Source organism: Parus major, chromosome 2, assembly GCF_001522545.3.
Source record: "Parus major isolate Abel chromosome 2, Parus_major1.1, whole genome shotgun sequence".
Lineage (NCBI taxonomy): Eukaryota > Metazoa > Chordata > Aves > Passeriformes > Paridae > Parus > Parus major.
Window position 1 is genome coordinate 75,479,751 of NC_031769.1, and position 22,014 is coordinate 75,501,764.

General features: G+C 39.6%; 1 protein-coding gene and 1 long non-coding RNA gene across 7 annotated transcripts in view; one reads left to right on the top strand and one right to left on the bottom strand.

Annotated features, from left to right (window-relative positions):
- CDH18 (cadherin 18) overlaps positions 1-22,014 on the top strand; it is a 1,344,136-nt gene that overhangs the window by 936,078 nt on the left and 386,044 nt on the right. The window lies entirely within an intron of this gene.
- Positions 1,797-21,824, bottom strand: LOC107216338. Its single transcript, XR_001525495.1, has 3 exons — positions 21,672-21,824; positions 2,498-2,695; positions 1,797-2,315 (listed from the first exon to the last, which is right to left on the bottom strand). It is a non-coding gene; the product is annotated as an uncharacterized LOC107216338 (long non-coding RNA).

A 22,014-nucleotide genomic window follows, 5' to 3' on the forward strand; every position in this document is an offset into this window, starting at 1 on the left:
AATGGTTGCTGGAGTTCAAGTACTGTGGACTTGGTTTGCTTTCTGCAAAGACTTGAACTCTGCAGAGTGACTTTTCATTTTGGAACTTACCCAAAGGACACTAAGCTCTACAATTCAGTTAGCTCCAAGAGAGGAAAAAGGTCATTTTCAAGTTTTATTAAACAGATTATAGAAAACTGTCTACTAGAGATGAAATTTTCTTTAGAAACATTATTATATTTCATATATTTACTGAGAACAGGCATAATTTTCTTTTCTATTATGTTGATTTAGGAAATGAAAATCCAATAGCAGAAGATCTGAAGAGGAGAGATCAGAATGTGGCCGCTGCTTTCTCTCTCAAAGGAACTTTCATGAAAGCATTATATGGAAGTTGGCATTAAGCGTGATCTATAACTAGTAGAATGCACTGATTAGAAATTCCAGCTATCTAAAAAGGGTCAACTTGGCCATTATTGCCTGGTAGGTACATAGGCAAAAGTGTTGACCAACCTTTGAAATGATAATAAGTTTCTTTTGTCATGGACAAAGCTTTTCACCTTAAATGGACAGGAAGTCTTCTAACATAGTAGAATTTTAATAAAGCTTAATCTGGAACAAAACCAACTCAAAATGATTTCTATTGCTGCTACTATAAATAAAGCAAATGCTTAAAATATTTTTAAAAGCTGTCCAGAAAAAAATAAGCCTTTTAAACATCAATATGGAAGAGGGAGGAACGTTCTCCTTCCTTTCTGTCTGCATTCTTTTTTTTCCATTGTATTTATTGTATCACTCAGTGTATGGTGGAGATTGTAAACTGACAGGGGAAATGAAAGCGCTAACAAAAAAACCTAAACAAGTTTGTAAAAACACTCACTAAATATATCTGTATGAGCTAAAGAATACAAATGAAATTTCAGTATCCACCAAAAGACTGAAAAGACTTGAGATTTTCAAAATCTTACATGTAAGTACTTGCTCAGTTGTTTTTAACTGATTCAGCAAGAACTTCATCAAATACATTAGTTTTAGAAGTTTAGAGACTTCATCTTCTGCCCAGTTGCTATCAAGAGGATTTCTTAATATCAGTTGAGTATAGAAAAGTCTTCTTCTGTAGTCGATGTCTAAAGGTTACTGACAAAAAAAGGAAAGCTATGGCATGACCATAACTGAATAAAGTCACTGTGTTCATAGACCACATTGTGGAGATATACTCTTTGTTGCTAGGTAAGTTATATCTCTATTTACATATTTTTCAAAAGGCCGAATAGTCAGGGACATTTTGTAATTTGAGATGGATTCTTAAGCTCTAGTGAGAGAGATGTGCTCTTCCTGGACTGTACAAAATACAGCAGTTATACAAGGTGGTGTAGGGGAGAGGGGAATTTTAAGCAATACTGATCATTCAAACAGAAACTACATTAAAAAGAGGAATACATTCAGCCCACCCTTCTACACAAACACATCTGTTCTCACTGCTAGCTCCACAATGACTGATTCAACCCTAAGAATTATAAATGCTATATTTTCTCAGTTCCAATGGAGTGATGAAGAAAATGGACACTTTTGGGCATCAAAGGTATTTTTTACTGTTGGACACGAAATGATTCAGACGGATGCAGCTTGAAGTGTGGTGAAAAAAGAAAAGAATTTTATTTGTTCTTTCAGTATTTGTAGGTTTTCAACTACGACCAGGGATTGGATAGTCAGGTTACCACCTTCCCAACCACACTGGCTGTAAGAGACATCCATCAAAAGGCATATCTTTAATGGAATGTATAAACACCTATGTTTATAGTTACTTTCCTGGGAAAATGGCTAGAAATTATGAAAACAATATTGAAAGGCCTGATTCTCAGGGCAACAGGTATTGAGTGAAATGACACCTTAAAAATCAAAATCAGCTGCTTTCCTGATGCATAAGTTTTCAATTAGGATGCCAAATAACACTGGAAGAACAATTCAAAATTACGCAGCAATAGGAGGAGATTCAGTTCAAACTATACTTTATATTCTCATTTATGACATGAGAAATCAGGATTTATTCAAAATGTAGAGCTCATTAACAGCTTTGCCACATAGAAGGAGAGAAGGCAACAAAAATCGTGACTCAGAATGAAATACAGCCGCACTACAGTCAATGGCAAAATTCTTCGGGAGCTTAGTGTGACTGTGATTTTGTGTCAAGTATTTTCTTGGTTCCTGAGGGAGGGGCAATTAAAATAATCAGAAAGACAAAGAGAAAATCTTCAATGCCATAACTTGCCTGCAGGCTGCAGCTTTCAGAGCATGTTTTCATAACAGTTGAAGCAGGATCATCAGGTTAGTGCCATCTGAGAACCAGAAACATTTGAATGGTGTAAACAAAAATAGATTACATAGAAGTTAAGTTCTACCAAGCTGAGAGAAGAAGAGAAGCACAGCAAGCCAGCTGTACTGAACCCAAAACAGATCTTCCCTCAGCCAGTGCACTGAGTTGTGTGCAGACCCCAGTACCCTCTGAAGTAAAATGCACCTCTGTATAACACAGCCTTGCAGGGAGCCAGTGTGCCTTTTGTTGGCTTGCAGGGTATGGATCAGAGCTGAGGTGTGTTTCAGGTTGGTTTTCCCCACATGCTATAGGCACTGCCATTCTCCATAGCAGACAAGTCATGTCTCAAGCCATCCTCCAGAGAAGGTGATATGGAGTTTTGTGGCCATTTTCATCCTGTGACTTTAAAGAAACAAAATAAGATGTCTAGTAGTCAATTCAAGTCTGAGCTAGACTTTTTGTATTTAAACTGCCATTTGCAAAGGAAGTAATATTTTGCTTTCCTGGTGCAAGAATTACCAAAAAAAAAAGCCAAACCAAAACTAATGTACACTGCATTGTCATCTAAATTAATCCCTTGTCATACAGTTAGTCTCTAACTCTTCTTAGCCAATCAAGCCAAAACTTTGTCAGAAATTGGCTGGCAGGAAAAGATTCCCTTGCTCCATCCATAGCAAGCAGTGGGCTGGCTCTAAACAGAGCATTGAGAAATTGTGTTAAAATAGAAATTGTACCTGCACAATTTATAAGTGTTTTATATATTCTACAAGTCTTGTGTCACACTATATTAGGAATGGCAAAGCACAACATGGACTCTCTTCTGGGTTGCACAAGAGAGCAAGTTTTATTATTCCAGATCTTCTTTTATAGACAGGTCTGAGAAGGTCAAAAGAGGTAAAACTCCCATTGGTCATTAAACCAACACATCACCATCATTGGACCATTAGGAACAGCAGCCCTGGACTGTTTCTTGCGAGTAAACAACAAGGATCCAAACAACATCTGCAAAGGTTGTTTTCCATCTCCAAGGACTGTTTGTATTACTCCTTATGATTTCTCAGGCCAGAGTGAGAACTAGTTTCACACAGGCTCAAGCTAATGCCTGAAGCCTAAAAAGCTCTTATTTGACCATTTAAGTTCCCATAGTCTTGTCTATTTATTCAACTGTACTAAAAGAGTATGAAGTCATTCTCTTGTTTAAATTATTTCCTTCTATTTGGAAAAATTGTAATCCAAGGAGACTGATGGGACTTGCACTTCATACTGTCTGGCCAGAAGTAGGCATTTAGTGTATCTTTATTATAAAGAAATCTTGGAGGATGAATTACACATACACACATATGCACACACACGCACACACACATATATATATACACAAAGTAATCTTTTGATAAGAGAGTAGTCTTTCAACAGAAAAGACTGTAGTTACTATCCTGACAAAATGAAGATTCCTTGGAGGTCATTCCAACCTTGATGATTCTATGATTACTTTCCTCTCAAAACTGTGATGGCTGTTCTTTATCAAAGGACCTCTTTTCCATGATTGTCAGGTGTATACAAATAGTCTGCATATATTCTTAGAGCAATCTGTAACTGTCTTGAGAAGTAAATTTTTGAGGATTCTTCATTTCACTATCAAAAAATGTAATTTAAGTTACGAAGGCCAAATTGCCTCTGATGCTTTAGCAGATGTGAAATAAAAAAGTTGTGTTACAACACAGTAGCTCAGACATTCATCTTCAGCTGTGCCCTATGTCCACAGTCAGTGACAAGTCTCAGGGAGTCGTGCAGTAGCTACTACAGCAGCTAAGAGGAAATCCACTTGTGCTCCTCTGGAAGCTCTCACCACCTCTAGCTAGAAGTTTGGGACAGGTAAGCTTGTCATCGATTCCCTAAGAGTTAGCTATGATTTATTCTGTTTTTCTAGACTTAGTAATGTAAAGGTGCACATCTATCTGATCTCATATCCTAATTTGACCTCAAAATATTTAGTGAAAGTGAACAGAGAATATCTTTGCAGAAGACTTTCAGAACACTTACACCCACCAGGTAAGATCTGTTCTTTCTCCTTGACCAAGAGCCTTTTAAAACCCCACTAACTTACTCCATAAAGATTTAGACAGGCTGCTGCATGACAAAAAGGACTCAGCTGGAGTGGGGCTCCAGCAGTGAGACTTCCTTGAAGCAGGAATGTGATTCCTCTGTGATCATGTGCCCACCTCAGGCATGGGTTCTGTTGCAAACAGCCCTTGTTCTAAGATGACAGATGACATTTCTGGTGTTACATTGATTGCTTTGTAGGTTCTCCCTCCTCCCTCCAAAGATTTGGTGATCCTCTTATCCTAATATTGGCAAGCATTTGAACAGACTTTTATTCAGCCATGCCTTAGGGATGAGATAATGTAGAAAATGCCATGTTAAGAAGCAACCAAACAAACTTCATTCTGTGAACCACAATAGAGTGATGATAGAGCTAGAATATTTACAACAAATCAATAAATCTGTCTAATTACTATGCTCTAATTTGGATAATTTGCTTCTACAGTGGGAGGCAGAGTATTGGTGAACTGTTCTTCCCTCTTTAAGACCTAGAGCTACATATATCATATTGTGAAAATGAAATTGTCTTCATATTACTCACTAGGAAGCAATTGGAGTCAGGCCAGGAGCAGATGGCAGCTCAAAAGGCAATCCTCTTCCTCTTTGAGAAGTACTATTACTTTGTACTTAAGTAGCAATATTGATCTTAGAAATTTAATGCCTTTTAAAAACAATAATGACCACAATTTTATAGTGCTCTGGTAGCAGAGTTAGGATTTCTCTGCTTTAGTACATGGGGAGATTGATGCATGTCAGGTTTAGAGCATGCCCATGCCCACCGTTTTCCAAGAGTTTTCCACAGTTTTCCACTGTTTTCCATCTGAAGAAAAATCGGCATCTCTAAAATCCCAGCATCCTATCACAATCATGGTACACAAACATCAAGCACATGAAATTAAGGGATGCTAGAGGCAGAGACAAAACAATTTACAAAAACCAGTATTCCCCACAAGAGAGTAAGTAGCTAGGCCAGGACCCAGAACAGCTCAGTCCTGGGCTGTGTTTTGTGGGCTCTCCCTGTGAGCCCAGGGGGAGTTTCCAGCTAATTTGGGAACAGCTTGTCCACAAAAAGCACCTCTTGGACAAGTTAGCACTTGTTAAAAGTGGAACTGAATGTCTGAATGTGAATACCTGCTAGGTGTTGTACCTTGCAGCACAGCAGGATCCAGGAAACCTGCTGAGATGGTGAAACTCTCCATAAATAGGCATCAGTATGTTTCCCTAGTTAGGGCTGAGCAAACCTGAGTAATGGAAGAGACATTTTTAAAATGAAAGAAGCAGGAAGGTTTTCCTACTTCTTACACTGATATAGTTACCAGTACAGTCATGATATTGAAATGTGAAGAATTTCAGCCCAAATGTTGGTGTACAATATAAATAAGTTAATTTGAGAGTAAGAGAAAGCTTGAATACTTCTCAGACCTTATTCTAATATGCAGTAAAGTCAAAAACAAAACCCTCGAGCATGAACAACATTGGGCAAACAACTTTGCTATAAATTACAGTGCATATTCCCAACAGCAGATCTTTATTGGGTCTAAACTCTCTATAGAAATGAAGCTAGGAGCCAAACATTATCTTCAGGTGTATGTTGAATATGTGCGGAATACATGTCATGGTTTGCAAAATTTGCAGTAGCACTTAGGTAGATGTGAAACTTTGGCATGATTTGAAATGGGGTTTCTCCTCTTAAGTATTTTATTCCATCCTTATGGAAGAGTGATTTCTCATGGATTTTCAAAAGTGGACTCTTTTGTAACATAAATACTTCATAATGATCTTCACCATTTAAGTTAGAAAAGGAGAAAAAGAAAGCTGAACCAGTAGAAAACTACACAGAAGACAAAAAATACAAGTTTCTGAGAATGAAATTCCATTTTTATACTTGCAGTTCATAAAAATTAGTTTTAAAAAGAGAAAACCACTTTTATATAAAGGTATTTTTCTTTTTAGATTTTAATAAATGTATTACTCTGTGTGTATTTCAGGTGACACTCACACCCTGTCAGGCTACTTTTCAAGAAAGCAGGCTGCATTATAAACAGTTCTGGTCCCAGTGAGGTCAAAGTGCAAGCTGGAGTCAGGCTTGATTTCTTCATCACTAAACTCTGCAGCACATGCTGTATAGTTAAAAATATTTTTTTCTTTTGATTGTTTACACACTAATATTTTAATTTTTCTTTATTTCCAAGAAACTGAATTGAGATATGTGGAGGTCATTTCATTTTTTGTTTTCTTACCTTCCCATACATTGAGGTAATGAGGTAGGGCACCTTTCTATTGTCATGTGTGGACAGACCAAATGTTAAAAAACAGCAAGAAATAGAAGTATTTCTCCAGGAATTTTTATTGTTTCTCCAGGACAGTGAAACACTACCTGATGGTAATTTTTTATAGCACTCAGAAAGCAAGCAGTAACTGGCTCTAAGGTTCAGGTTGGACATTAGGAGGAATTTCTGCATAGAAAGGGTGATTAGACTTTGGAAGGAGCTGCCCAGGGAGATGGTGGAGTCACTGTCTCTGGAGGTATTTAATGAAAGACTGGATGTGGCATTTGGTGCAATGGTCTAGTTGGATGTGGTAGACTAACATGGTAGTGTTAGGTCACAAGTTGAACTCGATGATCTCAGAGGTCTAAATTAAACTGATTTACTAAATCAGTTAAACTGATCAACTAAACTGATTCTGTGATTCCGTAGAGTATCAGTATTGAATCTTGTGATCAGATAGCCCTTATATCTGCAGTGGAAAACACCTTTCATTCAGATGCGCTGGGGAACGTGGCCTTTATTATAGCAAAATTAAGGTGCCACACAAGAATCACACATGGCTATATTATTTCAACATCATGTCATGTGAATTCCTGCTGCCTAACTGAGCATGAACATCTCTGGGAAACACCAGTGCCTGTATCATATGATAGGACAGAGTCCAAAGAGCATGCAGGAAAGGGAACAAGAGGGCTATGACTGTACCCTGGATACAAAAGGTAAAAAGACGTGATGTGGCCAATATGTTATGCGATGTGTATCCATACTCCAGAGACTGAATAAAGGAAAAATATTTTTTGAGTCATAATGTGTCACAGAAAAGCAAGGATCACATTTAAAAACAAGTCTACTGGTGCAGAATAGAGCTGATGTGGAACTGGAAGACACAGTTAAATCTGCTGTGACAGACATGGGACTCTTCATTTAGCAGATAGCATTCACATACAGACATCCAGCCTATGTTATACACTGCATAAGCATATTCAATGTTATTTACGCCAAGGAAGTACGTAAATTGTCTTCCATGAATAGCAAAAATCCCAGTCTCCCTTTCTCTCTGAGAATTACAGAAGTCAGCAAAGGCAAGCCAATATCGTAAATCCCATTATTCGTATTACAAGAGCTCCCAGGAGCTCTGGTTGCATGACAGAAAGTCATTGCACTGGTCAAGCATTGGAAAACACTTAATTAGCTTATAGAGCTATTAGTTGATCTCCATTTTACTAGGTGCACCCCATCATAGAATATCCCATAATTGAACTTGCCCTTGAATACAATCATAGGAAGTCAAGGTGTTCTCACTTTCTCTGACATAAGGGTTTTGCAACAGCCACAGCAACACAGCTTCACACTCACAATGTGAACACTGGAGTCTGAATTGCACAGAACCTAGACTGTATGATGACACTGGTATTGCTGTATCTGTCCAATCTGTCCTTGCTGTGTGTCAATCCTAAGGACTACAGGTAACAGCAAGACTGGCTGGGACAACTTGGGAAAGCAGGCCACTAACCCTGTAATGGCAGGTAAAGACTCTGAATCCTTGAGGACTTCTATCATCAGTCTTAAGAAATTCTCCTACTTGGTGTACGACCCCTTTCATGAGCTTGCAAAGCTAAATGATTAATCAATTTAAGTTACTTCTCTTAGCTCAGTTCCTCCCAATTAGAAAACTATATGAGAATTGCATTCCTCAGCTAGTCTGCAGCCATCTTCCAATTTCCAGCTTAAATATATTCACAGCATTCATTGCTGTGAATATATTTATTTCTTATTTTCTTCTCCCGACACCATTTGCCTGTCTGGTCTATTTGTGACTCAGTCCTTATTTATGACTCACCAGTGTGAAAGATAAGATTTGTGGCTTAGTGAGTGGCCTAATTGACCAGGCAACGAATATATTAGAAATACTCTAAGGGAACATGTAAGTGCCCTTCTTAAAGTCCAATTAATGAAATATATTTGCATCTAAGCAACCATAAATAAAAATTTTAAAATGCATTTCATCTGAAATTTTCTGAATTAGTATTTATGCTGTATTTAGTAATCACCACAGCAATTTTCATCCTGATCCTTTTGTTCAACATGTGTACAAAGAAAAAGGCAAGGCGGTGTGGATTATATAATGATTCTACCTTTCTCTGTTTCATTACCCTCCAGCTGTGGGAGTGACCAGTTCTCATGATGTCTGTGCTAGGCTGTGATTCATGTAAGCTTGGTGCAGCTGGTGGTATGTGGGCGACTTGCCAAAACAGCTGGAAAAAATGGCAAAAAGTTATCTTGGTCACACATCTGAGGGAGCTTGTTCTGGCTTTGGTTCATCAGCTCTGCCTCATAAAGATCTGGCTGGAATTTCAGCTGTTTAAGAACGTTGGGATTACAGCAGTTGATAGCAACAGTTTTCAAAATGTGCTTAGATCTCAATTCTGCAACACACTAAGAGATAGTTAGATTGAAGATTTTGAAAGAGCAAAATTAAGAGTTCGTATAGGCTGCACGGAGAAGGCCCAGGAGCAGTTATCCATTGCTGGTAATTGTTCATTCTATTATTATTGTGGTACAATCTGGAGACTTCAGCAACAGACGATCTTCATTGTTCTCAGCACCATAAAAAGCCATAACAAACTGGCCAACTTTTTTCCACATTTGGTGGAGAATTAGCAAACATTTTCTTGAAGGTGTTGTTCTTTTCTGATGGCAGTCTATAAAGCCCCAGTTTCAGCTCTGCTATCCACCATCTAACCATAACATATCTAACCATGAGTGTTATTACAGACTCCATCCTCGTAGCACAGATCAAGCACAGCACTCTGTCACCCAAACTGCTGATTTATGCTTGCTGCATCATTTCAGTGAGGACAATGACATTGCACCAACGGACACCAGCACAGGATCTGGCCCTCAGATGCTATCAATGCCATTTAGTACCACTCTTCTCTTTTCACTTCTCCCTCAGTGCAGGGAAATTATTCTGGCTGACTGCAACTGGGAGCCAGGCGCAACTCAGCTCCCTTCCTGCACTCAGTCTCCCCAGCTCATTAGATCCCAGAGGAACAGGGGGTGTGGGAGGGGAGAAGATCCGGCCCTTTAGAGGTGGTTCCATTTATAAATATTGACTTTAATGCTAATTTCATGTAGTTGCTTGTAAAAGTCTTTTAGGCTGAAGCAGAAGGCACACTGCAGATGGCAAGGATATTTTTCACAGTTTTTATGGTGGATAACAATATACTTGACATTTTGCTCATTAAATGTGAGCCCTGGTATGTGAGTAAACATGCTAGGCATCTGCGCTCTAAAATTACCAGTGTGAAAAGCAAAAACTCAAATGTTTCAGTCAATAAATGTACAGCACAGAAGCAACATTCAGCAACTTTCTGAATGCTGTGTGCAAGGCAAGGACTGAGTATGCAGTATTACATGGAACACTCTAGAACCAACAAGGAAGAAATAACATATTGCTTTACAGTCCATATTTTTGAGAGAGAAGATTACATCCAAAAATCTCTAAAGTCAACATAAACACATGGTAGACCATACCCATCAATTTGTGTTCCTAGGGTAAATAACATTTGCCTTGTCAAGCCACAAAACTACATTGGGAAGAAAGGAATGGAACCAGAATGAGCTGAAAAGGTGGAAGAGATGGTCTGTGGAGGAAAAGGCAGTTTGCCACTATGAAGAATAGTAGACTGGAACAGGAAGGGACAGAAGGACAGATGTGTGGTGTGTGAGAGCAGTTGTGATAAGTGGCCAACCATGAAGAGATAATTGGAGCAGGTGCCACAGAACTACCACAGGCACTTTTCTGCTGTCCATCTTTGGGTTTTCACACATTCTTAAAGAAATGAACAACTGAAAGGATGAAAACAGGTGGAAAGAAAAGATGAAAGGGTAAGATAGATATAGGATATTAATCTAGTATAGATGCTTTCTGCTTGTCTTTTCAACATTTTGGAGATACTATATTGAGATAGCTACAGTTCTGAGTGAACCGAAACACACCTGAGGAATACAAAATTTAGCTTAGGATATCTTGTGATGTTCATGACTTTGGGCTCTTCCAGAAACCAGTATCATGCAGGCACCTACAGTAAAGTTAAAATTTAAAAAATAAAGGATAGCTAGATTTAAGAAGGCAGAAGACTGGTGTCTTGTAGTTTTACTCATGGATTTCGCATGTGTTTTGGCATATTTCTTTATGAGAAGACAAACAATTTGTTACTTAAATCTGTATGGCGGAAATGGGTATGAGGAAAGTGAGACTTGACATATGAAATGATGATTTATTTTAAAAGGACTGTGAGGATTAAGGTAATGCTGAATTCTTCATTATTTTCCGTCTCTCACAGTGTTGGCCTATAAACATGGTCTTATATCACAATATAAACAGATGTAGTCTCTCTTTTCTCACTCCTTCCTCTTCCTTCATGTCTCCTAATTAAATATACTTTCATCTCAGTGTTAAATTCCTATTTTCTTTGACAGCTACTGTGCAATTCATGTCTCATTTCTCCCTCCAAATAAAACTCCTTGCATCTTTTGTTACCTCCAGGAAATCAGCTCTTTGGTATATCATATCATGATGTTGAGATACTATTAAAAATAAAATATTTTAAAATCAACTTCAAATGGGAACTTTGATATTAACTTGGCTACGCTACTTCTTACTGCAGCAGAGGATTCTTCCAACTGAAGCAGAGATTAAAACTCCTATTAATGTAAGTGGAAATGAGGTTAGATCTGTAATTGATTGAACTAAAAGAGACCAGATGGATTTTACTAAAAAAGAAGGTAAGTATTCAAAACCTTTCACTTTAGACACATCTAGGCACCCAATCTAAGAATCCTCATGCTGAAATCACATTCTTGCACTTCTTTTTCCAATAGTTATAGGCAACGAAAACTTGAATGAAAACAAAAACAAACACAAACAAATCCTGAATTTGTGACAGAAGAGTTTAAGTAAGTGGCAGTTTCGTACATCACAATAAGCAAAATCAGAATTACTGAAATACCCAGAATGGGGTAAGTTAATTTGCATAACAAACTGTGCATTAGGACATCTTCCTGATATTTCAGAGTTTATCCCTAAAACATATTAATCTCTCTTCTTAAGTACTTCATTCTTACAGGTAGGCCCCAATTCTTTTATATGCAACATCAAAACTAAGAGCATTGACTTAGTTACAAAGTGTCCCAAAGTTACTGCGACAGCTAAGTATATAATTTATAGTGGAGGAATTAAATTTGCAGGAAGATCCGTCTGGTCAGATTATTTCTGAAGGTTTAATATGAGATCTGATGGAGCAATGGCCACCATACCAGATGAGCAATCTGTGTAGATGTCTACATCAAGGAGTGTAAAGTCCTAGAACCTGATATCACCTTCTTGAAAGGGGTGTGTGACAGAGAGTAATAAATAGGAAAAAAAAAGGATGAAGGGAGAAAATAAGTAAAATTTAAATGTTAAATTAAACAGCCCTCAACACTGAACCGAGACCCACTAATTAAGCACATTGATTCAGGCATACATTTTTCTTAGGAAAAGTTATGGTAATTTCTGACGCTTCTTCATGAAGTAGTGAATTTGCAAGTAGTGTGAAGTGAATCTCTGAAGATCCTACCAAAATCAATCACACTGAAAGAAAATAGTTTTTCTTCCTTGTCCTCATTTGCTTCAAGACCTATCAGGTAGGTCCTCCAGAAATCCCAAATCCTAGCTCTCATAGTTCAGTTATCACACAATTTTGAGCTGGGACTAACATGTCTTCTGTTTTGTATTAGGTATTCAGTTCAGGCAGCTGAAGCAAGAGAATTTGGGGAATGGAAGAAACACATAATTGGTCTTCTATTTGTAAATATGCTACTGCTGTTTCACTGAGGAATCCCTGCTCTTGGAGGAGCTCTGGAATGCAGAGGTGTTTGGCAAGGTAGTATATGATGGGAAGGGTGACAGAATCTAGAATTTGCATGTGCTGTTATATATTCCTATAAATGTTATAATAAGTTTGTTGTGATGATTTATCTGTTCCTCTGTTAAATACTCTCAGGCCATAAGTCCTTATTCAGCAGGGAATTAGTAAGATCCCATGCTCAATATTAATATGCTCATCAGCTGGCAGCAGGGCACTCAGAGCATGAGATGTTTATTCCAGACAGATAGCATTGAGATGTTTCCAATAATTCCTGACAAGGAGACTTTGACATCATGACATAGATTCTATAGTATAGAAGAAACTGTGATTGGTAAGCTGTGACATCTGCTCTGTATTTCTTAAATCCTAGATACTTGGCAGAACTGTGGAGGTATTGCCAGATATCAAAAAATGGACATGTTACTAACCTGGCTTTCAAATCATAAATATTACTCATATGCCTAAGATTCTGAGAAGCCTCAGCAGCAAAATGTCAGTATTGTGGTGTGGTGTGGTGTGACATAACAGCTTATCCAAATTAAGACCGCCTTTAGTGATAAAACATTTCTGTCTGAGAACTCAGCATCTTGCTCACGTTGACACATATAATACACATGGAATATCAGCTAACATGGGACTACCTTTTACCAGCTTGCAACAAACCCATTGCAAAATGGTATCGCCACCACAGGACAACAGACACATGTTCTGGGTCAGGATTTCTGGTGTTAGTTGCAACAATGTTGTAAGAAAGGTAATATGGCATCAGAAACAGTGCAGTCATTCACGGGTTGGCATCCATTCCTGTATGTGGCATGTATACAGTCTTTGCCCACACCAACACCACCCTTCTGAATTGCTAATGGGAAAAGGTTGTCTCTGGAGTTTTGCCACACGAAACACATTCAGTATTAGTTTTCAAAAATGTCTTCTTTTTCTCACCGGAGATGCTTTTCCATGGCTGCAGTTTGGTGAGGAATATCAGCACACGGTGAGCCCAGAGGATGTGAAGAAAGAATGACTGGAGTACCTCTCTGTGATCGATGGGATATCCATCTTACATTGTCTCAGATAGGTATAAAGACTAGATATGCACCAGCTAGATGAATTTTTATAGCTAAGTGCAGTCAGTATTTATCATGGGCATTCATTTTCCTCTACATGAAAGGAAAATATCTTCTGAATTCATAGACAGAATATCGGGAATTACCAATTCCTTGGTGGCATGTGGTCTTGTAGAAAGTTGATCTAGCCCATTATTATCTAAGTTCTCAAAGAGAGCAGTGCTGCATGTCTGGTGGCACTTAGCAACTGACTGACTGGGCCTGTGAACGTAGCAGAGGTAGTACTGGGTCAGACGAAGGCCACCAGCCTCGTGCCCTACCTGGGGGGATGGCAAATACATAGACACTCCTGTAGCAGCAGATCAAACATAAAGTGGTATTTCCTTCAGTAGTTCCTTGTTCGTCATGCTTTGTGCCTCAGGGATTCCCTGCATGAAAGTTATCTTCTTTTAATTTAATGTATTTGCCAAATCAGGTTTTCCACCCATAAAATTTTTAAGTCTTCACAAAATGCTGTGATTAAACTGAAGAGCTCCTTAGTATAAATTGCATAATGTGGTGTCTCTGTCTATTTTAAACCTGTTGCCTGCTCTTCTTTTTTGATATCCTCTGATCACTATATCATAAAAGATATCAGGTCCCACACCCTGTCCACCTGTCCTCTGCTTTGTTACTCATCTCTCGCAAAGAAGGTGGCCTTCATAGGATGGATGTTAGCTCTGTTATATCTCAGCCTCATTCAGGCCTTTCTGCTCTGCTTGAAACATTTTGCACCAGGCTGCCTGTGGTGAGAGGAACCTCTTATCTGTCTGCACTTTTTCCTCACAGCTACTTCTTAATTTCACATGCTGCGAGAAGATAATCTTCCTAACGAGATAGAGCCAGAGCAAGTATCCTGGGAAAAGAGAAGAGGATAGGAAGGAAGAAGAGATCAAATTTCAGAAATCATGCTAGATATGGGTATATCTTCACAAAAAATTCCTCTAAGCGGCTTTTTATATGGAAAAAGGGAAGATGAAAAAAAATTCAGCAGCTCTTTTTTCTGAGACCCACAGCTGTAGAAAGAGGCATTTCAAAAACAGCAGAGTTTATCAGGTACTGACACAGACTCTGACTGCTGCTGTACTAACGTGGAAGTCTGGAATAGGTATCCAGGGAAAACACCATGGGATCTGTGACATGCAAAGAAACAGAGGTCATCCAGGGATGAAAACAAAGGCAAGAGCAACCACACATTCACCTTGAGGTCTGCATTGTGCAAGGACTTAAGAACTAAAGAAGGATGTGGGTTAAGGCATATCTCTGGATGAGTTTGCTATCTTTATGGAAGTCACCATCATGCAGAGCAGAAAGGAGTCATTCACTGCAGGACCTGATGGGTCTACACAAACCCACCTCCATGCCAAAGCAAACATTATTCCTGCAGGCCCCTCCATGCTATGTGAGGAGTACGGTTTCAAACCTCCCCTGCTCCAACCACTCTGGGCACTAAAAGCAAAACTGCAGAGCTTCTCAAATGGTTCAGACTGGCTCAGTTCCTTCAAAATCAGTGGAGTTCCTCTGACACCATCTAATTGGGATTTGGCCCAATATACAGCCTTCATAAAGAAGGCAAGTTGTGAATGTTTTTTAACCTATTGCAGATGTTTCTCTATTTTGCCCTTCTTTTCTCCCCTCTCTCCCTTTCCCTGCTGCAGCCATCTCCCCCTGATTCCTCAGCTACCAGAGCTCACATAGAGGGCATTGTTAGTTGCAATTTACAGGGGGTGGAAAGCATTAAATCATGGGTTAGGAAAATAAAGTTCTTACCCTGCAGCAATCAAAGGCAAGCAATACTTCACCACTGAAACACGGCATGTGCAATGGTGCATTTTAACTGGATTCCAGAGCACAGAAATATTTGCAGCTCTCGATCCTAAATTATACTCACATCCAATATCTTGGATTTTCATATTACTCAAACATAAAACTGTCACCATGTACATTTGGGGCTTAAATTATGTAGAGATGATATTTTATTGCATAGAATTTGTTTGCATCTCTGTGGAAACCTGGCAGCTATCCCACTGTAGAAGTCCAAAGGGGCAGTGACAATTTAGGAAAAAGCTGAGAAACAATCCAAGAAAACAAGCTACATATGCTTCGTTATCTAATTGCTTTTTTAAAAAATTTAACATTGGAGGGAAAAAATTGTGGAAGAAAGCATGATTAAATAAAACCTGACCTTGAGTAATTTGAATGATAGACCAAGCAGCAGCATATTATGTTTTCACAGGAATTGACCTTCACCTTGTTTAGGTTCCTGTTTGGGGTAGAGTTAACTCACATACTAGATTGCATAAGCTACTTGTAAGTGGTAGCACTTCAGCCTGGAGGGAAAAAAACCTAGCTGTCACTCCTGTGCAGCCACAGAGCAGGTAAAGGCTGGCAGGTGTGATGCCCTGAGATTTTGGTATGCAAGAAAAAGGGCTGCAGAAGCTTAGGACTTGAGTATGATTTCTCCTCCTATGTACCGTGGAAGTATGTGTTCCTGCATGTGCAGTCACAATATCTTCTTAGCCCACTTGGAAGGAGTGGTGCTGACACCAAGAGGTAAGGTAAAAGGTAGTGGGAACTGGCCCTTTCTGACCACTCCAGGTGGTCAGAAAGCCAGCAGCCAGCAGCAGCCAAAAGAAGATGAGATCAAACACGTTTCCCTTGGAATAAAGGACAGGAAGGGAGCAACGAATTGCAACCCCCAAATGTGACCTCAACTCCATGAGCAGCACAGGTATGTTTTCACACATGGCAGAATCCAGTCGGTGAATACGTTCTCCAGCAATCCAGGGGGAAAGCTTGCTGCCTGTGCCCGGGAGATGTGTGCTGGGACCACGTGGCCTTTGCTTCTATATTCTGAGTTGACATATCATGCCCAGTATGAAATTTGGTGGGAAATGACTGCATGAAGGGTCTTGTGTTTTGCTTGTTGAGGTGTGTCTGCATGTGTCTTAAACTCTGAGAGGCGGAAAAAAAGTGCATTATTTTTTTTAAAAAAAAAAGGAGAATACTGAGACATTTCATTATGACTGGGCTGTGACAAAGTAAAAAAAAAGGCAAATGAGAAAAATAATGTATAAACAGCTCTCAACAACATTTCCTCCAGAGCAATAGAAAATTTTGTTAGCTGATGTTAATTTTCATACTTCTGTGGGAGATGTGAAAAAGGCATGTTGAAAGTGATATTTTTGAGATACCACTAATAAAAATGCAGCATAAAAGTAGCACCTTAATTCTGTGTTCCTGCTGGAGAATACACTTTTTTGGCTCAGTTTTTTCCTGTCTCTGCACTCTGTGCACACAGTTATGACCAAATCTGTACTCCAAATGCTGATGCCAGCATGGCCAGCCTTTATCAAGACCAGTTCATTTCCCAAACTGCGCTTCATGCAACCAAGTTACTCTAGCAGGTATCCAGTTTCTTTTTCTTGCCCTCACTTTTAGTTTTGGGTAGACCACAGATAAGGAGCTGTCCTGCTGGCATCCTCATGGGTCAAAAATGGAAAGGGTACCAGGCAGACCAGATGTTGCAACCTGCCTGGAAATTTTCTATGTGCTGCTCTGGGGGACTCTGACTGGGACACCCATTAGTCTTCCCTGGGAGAGGTTGTGTGAAATGGAAGTCCATCCAAGGGAACTCTTCTCCTATCTCCTCTCTTGCACATTCTGGACAAGCCTTTAAGACAGGGCACCACCCAGCAGCAGCTGTCCATGTCTTGTGTGGTGCTTATCTCAGTCAGTTCTTATTTTTGCACATATTGTGTCCAGAAAAGGGTAGGCAAGAAAGCACATCCTGAGCAGATAGGATGAAGCACAAGGAAGGTAGCCTGTGCTAATGAATGTCTCCAAAAGGCAGGAGGAGTATTTTAAACATATGCTTACCGAGCCTGCTTCATACTCTCTGTATAAGTAGTTCTCTCCCAGGGCAACTGCAGGAATTTCTCCTCTTATGGGCTGCCCATACTTCTACATTCAGCCATAGTCTCCTCAGATGCCACCATCCTGAAGAACTCTTCCTCCTCCCACCGACTTCCCACTATCTTCCCACAATCACATACATTCATGCTTAGCATGTTCTTGCTCCACACAATTTCTATTTTGAGGATGGAAGGCTCCCTGCTCACCCTGCACACCCTGTTCACCCTGCCCCATCCCCATTCTCATCTTCAAGTTAGGGTTTTGAGAGGACAAGAGGGTACCTGAGCTTCCCTCCCTCTCTGCTGCAGCCTGTAAGACCAGCATTGGGTACAGCAAATGCACCTGACCCTGGTACTAAGCCACACCTTCTCCCTGGTGGAAAACCCTACTCTCATTGAAGAATAAGAGTGTTTCCATGTCTGCTGCTCTCTGCTTCCCTTGCTTTTTCCCAGAACTAGTGTAACTGCGGGGAAGGGAGGCGCAGAAAAAGCACTCCCTTCTATGCAGAGGATTTGCAGGCACTTCGTGCTTTTGTTATATAAAATTTTATGAGTGGATTTGCAAATATTGAGCACAGATATCATAGGTGGAGAGATTCAGGAAGAAGAGCCCTGGACCAGACCAGGGTTTACCATGTATCAGGGTAAGAGAGGAAGGGGGAAGGAACATCTAAATCTACTAAGTAAATCTATTAAGGAACCTGTGTTATTTTCCACTGATATTTGTATGTAGAGCACATGTGTTTGTGAGGCATAAAACCCCTGTAAAGAAATGGTCTCAGAAAGATGTCTCCAGATGCACATTTATTTTTTTAAAGCAAGTACATAGCTATTAAACCCTCCAGCCAATTTTTTATTATTATTTTGTTAGACTGTCTGAGCATTCCTTTGCAGAATGAGCTAATAAAGCTAGGAAAACTGATGACACTGGTGCTTGGACAGCTATCAGAGGAAAAGAATAAAGTATTAGTGTAGGGAGAGAACTGAAACATTTCCAGAACTCCATTAACAGAATGAGAAGTGTATTCAGTGAATATGAGCTTCTATATTAGGAAAGCTTTACGTATTTCCTCTGAGATTCTGCCAGTCCCATGGGAGAAAGAAAAGGCAGTGGTGGGGGTAGGAAGAGAAGAGCAGCAAATAGACAGGAATCAGGAGGATTATGTGTAGAAAAATACTTTGCCACTTTTTATGTGGGATAAAAAAAGTATCCTGTCTGAGCATGAGAAGAGCTTTCTTTAAGCAGCACCTGCCATACAGTTTTCCTGCAGCTTTCCAGGATTGGGACCAGATGGGAGAAAACAGTTTTCATCCTCTGAATCAGTGGTACACAGTGAGCACAGAGGGATTACACCACCAACCTCCACACACACATAGTGCAGTGCAAGCATGGCAGCAGGAAAATGTAGCTGCAAAGAAAGTGCACCCACATCCACCCCTCTAAACACACACCCAGACAGAGGACAGGATAGCAGAGCAAAAAGAGGCTGGAGGAGAAGTGTCCTTTTGTACAATTGAGCTGTAGGAGCAAGAACTGCTAAAAGCTAAAGTGATAGCAACAATTAAATTCAAGAACAAGCAATGTCTGTTGATAAGATGTGCTGCTGCAAGTGAGATGTGTTTACAATAGCTGAAAGAGATTAGAAGAAAATTTCTACTCCTCCCCACTTACTCAATACATTTGACAGCTCTCTTGATTTTTAAGTTTTGGTGTTTTTACTCGTTAGCTAGTCAGTTCTCCTTGTCTGTGCAAGTCCTGCCTGACAGTATGTAAAAGAAAACAAAATTTAGAAAGAGAGCAAAGTCTGATTGCAACCTGCTTTCCCCAAAAAACGGATGGGTCTATCTCTTCTCTTTGAAGAGAAAAGGGATTTTAATTTCTTGTTGGTGGCTTTTATGTGAGAAAGATGATCCATGGGAAAGAAAAACCTCTAAGAAAAATAGAAGAACCACGGTGAGAGAGGTGGAAACTATTTGCTATAGAAATACAGAAATCATAATTTGCTGCACAATCAAAGCCTGACATCCTAAGTGACTTCTTTCCAACACTGATTCCTCTAAGTTCTTTCAGTCTCCTTCACCATTTTCCTCTGTCTTGGTTATCCAGGCTCATCAATGCATTCATCAACATGTCTAAATTCATGGCAGCCCTGTTTGTTGGGAGTTTACACCTCATTTGCATGGACACAAGCCACCAGGAAAGCTCCGACTGCAGCTTTGCAATCACCAATTAATGAGGCAGGGGCAGGAAAGAAGTGAGATGCAATCAAAATACCGTATGAAGGGTAACAGCTCAGTATTCAGAAAACATTCCCTTATACTGCAAAACAGCACAGGCTCCTGAAAATCCACAACAGAGAATCACTCTGTGGTCAGCTGTGAGTGACTGGGCATCCAGCGGGGAATACCTACAGTGGATGGAACAGCAGGACCTGAGGATTAAACCATTATTGCCCGAGACCTATGAGGTCCCAGACTCTGATGAAGTGGCCACCCAGTCCCTACAATACCTCAGCTAAGTATTTGTAAGTACTTGCCCTGCTTTTCAAGTACACATTCCTACCTCCCAGTAGTAAGAGTGTTTATTAATTAGCTCTCTCACCTCCCTAGGAAAGGCAACGAAGAAAAATGAGTGAGGAATGCAAATGCAACAGTAAAAGAGTTAGCAAAAGGAAAGTGGAATTTAATATGTGGATTTAAATCTGTCTGTGTTAGAGATAACAAGGAGAAATGTATGCAGCAGAAGTGTAAAGAAGCCTATCAGAGTAAAGGCAGAACTACACATCAATCAGAGCTGTAAAAGGGAAATTCTGACTTAGCTTTTGCTTGAATTGGTACTTGAATATAACACACATTTTTCAGTCCTTCTTTGGTACAGATGGACTTGATTTGACATCTACTGGAAAGAATCCATGTTTCTTCCTCAATTATGCAACTCCTGGGTGACTATGAAGCTCTGGTCTGATGTGGCCTCTGTGTTGCCCATCATTATATATCCTTGCAATTTCTGAAATACTTTACAGATGTCAACAACTCTAATGTCTTCCAGCCATCAATGAATTGCCCCACAATGAAAGGCTTCATTCTCTACCCAAATCCAAAGCTGGACACCATGACTTTAAATATGAGATATGGAAGAGTCCCAGCTTTCCCAGACTTGTTCACAGTTCAGTGGCAAACGACCCATAAAAGCTAAACAGGGAAAACAAAAAACTGTTTCTTCCTTGTATGATGATTAGCTCTTAGACCCTGCAGTCTTTACATATTTGTGTTGTGGCTAAGTCCTCAAACAACCTCAGTAGTTAGTCATCTAGATTCTGTTGCAATTTTTAGGAGCTTCCTAGTAGAGGCTTTTAAAGTAGAAGGGTTTTCCCTCAAAAGCCTCTTCCATTTGTATCTGCTGGAGAACTCTCCTTAACCTCCCCTATTAATTTTATATAAAATAACAGATTTTGTTCCTTCTTATCTTTATAGGAATTAGAAAGGGGAGCAAATTACAAGTTTTTTTTTTCACACGTTGCATATGAGAGAGCAGGTCCAGGATATTCTGGTTCCAAAGAGAGATAATTGTAGAGGCTTTCTTTCGATAGCTCTTTATTTTTATCCCTTGCTCACGATTAGCTAAAAGGAGTTCATGTGCAAACTGACAGTGCAGCAAAGAAACCAGTCAGATCAAGGAGAATTTCTTCCCCTGCTAAGAGGTAGTTCAAATCTACGTGAGCAGCAAAGAAAATGCTCACAGTTTGAAAGTCAAGATCATATTATGAGCAGAAATCCTTACCAATCCCTCTATACAATTAAGGAAAAGTAATTTATTTTTATTCCTGATAGCATACATTTGTATCAGATAATGTGTCTCCACTGGATCATAGTCTTGGCAGTAGAATAGTCAAAGCTAAATGAGAGGCAGTGGAAGGATAGCTCAGACAAAACCAGACAGGTAAGTATTTTAGTTCTTCATTTACCACTACATAATTAAATACTACATAGACTTAAGAGAAACTTAATTATTCAGCCCAAATAACAAGTCCCTCTGCTCCATGTATCATTGTGTTTTGTAAAGCTGCTGACCTTACCTTGATAAAAGTGCAGAAAGAATTTCTTCCACTTTCACTTTGAGCAAGGCCAAACCTTCTGCAATTTAGAGAAACAAATCTAGGCTACCTTGTGTTCAAGGATGGTTTCTGAGTAGATAGCTGACCTCATTTCCCTAGGCAGATTTCTGACAGATAGGAAGCAATGTACCCGTATGTTCCTCAAGCTTCTTTTTGTTTTCATGTCTAGCAGGTTAATATTACACAGTGCTGTAGGTTCACTGGGAACAAAAGTGCAACCAACACATAGGTGAGCTCTGTCCTATCATGTAAGACAGGATGCAATGAATCATACAGTTATGACCTAGTAAAACCTTCACACTGT